Source organism: Mastomys coucha, chromosome X (assembly GCF_008632895.1).
Source record: "Mastomys coucha isolate ucsf_1 chromosome X, UCSF_Mcou_1, whole genome shotgun sequence".
Lineage (NCBI taxonomy): Eukaryota > Metazoa > Chordata > Mammalia > Rodentia > Muridae > Mastomys > Mastomys coucha.
Window position 1 is genome coordinate 3,454,507 of NC_045030.1, and position 627 is coordinate 3,455,133.

Here is a 627-nt window from a genome sequence, read left to right on the forward strand (position 1 = left end):
CACTACCATTAAAAGAGACAAGATCAGTGAATGAAGAGATGGTTCTTTGGTTAAGGGGACACACTGCCACTACAAAGGACTCTTATTTGGTTCCCAGGACTCACATGGCAGATCCTCTGGTGTTTAACTCTACTTTTAAACTTGTGATTTCCTCTTCTTGCCCCTACTGTCTCTGTACACACTTATACACATATATACATGCAGGTAAATTATTTATATACATAAAATAAAAGGAACTTGATCTTTTTTATAGTAATATGATCATCTGGATTGCAAATATAACAGTTCATTAAAGATCTCGACAGATATGTCCTGTGTATGTTCTCCTGTTCCCCTTCAAGAATAGAGCTCAGATTTTTGCTGTTAACTCCATCTACCCCATGCCCTTGCCTCATCTGAGCCCCTCTGTTCCCCATACATAGTCAAAGCCTATAGTTATGCTGCCAACTTCATCTGCTCCCACCCACTGGACCCATCCTCTTAAGCACATTTAGTCCCTTCTCTAGCCAGAGACTTTAGACCCATACTGCCAAATCCATCCATTCCTAAGCCTTTCCAGAGAGGTGTACTGGACCCATAAATGCAATGCTACTGACTCTACTTACCACAGGAGCACATGTCACTCCT

At 41.5% G+C, this 627-nt stretch overlaps 1 protein-coding gene across 1 annotated transcript in view; it reads left to right on the forward strand.

Annotated features, from left to right (window-relative positions):
• LOC116090964 (F-box/LRR-repeat protein 17-like) overlaps positions 1-627 on the forward strand; it is a 50,471-nt gene that overhangs the window by 47,392 nt on the left and 2,452 nt on the right. The gene's annotated exons all lie outside the window — the stretch shown is intronic.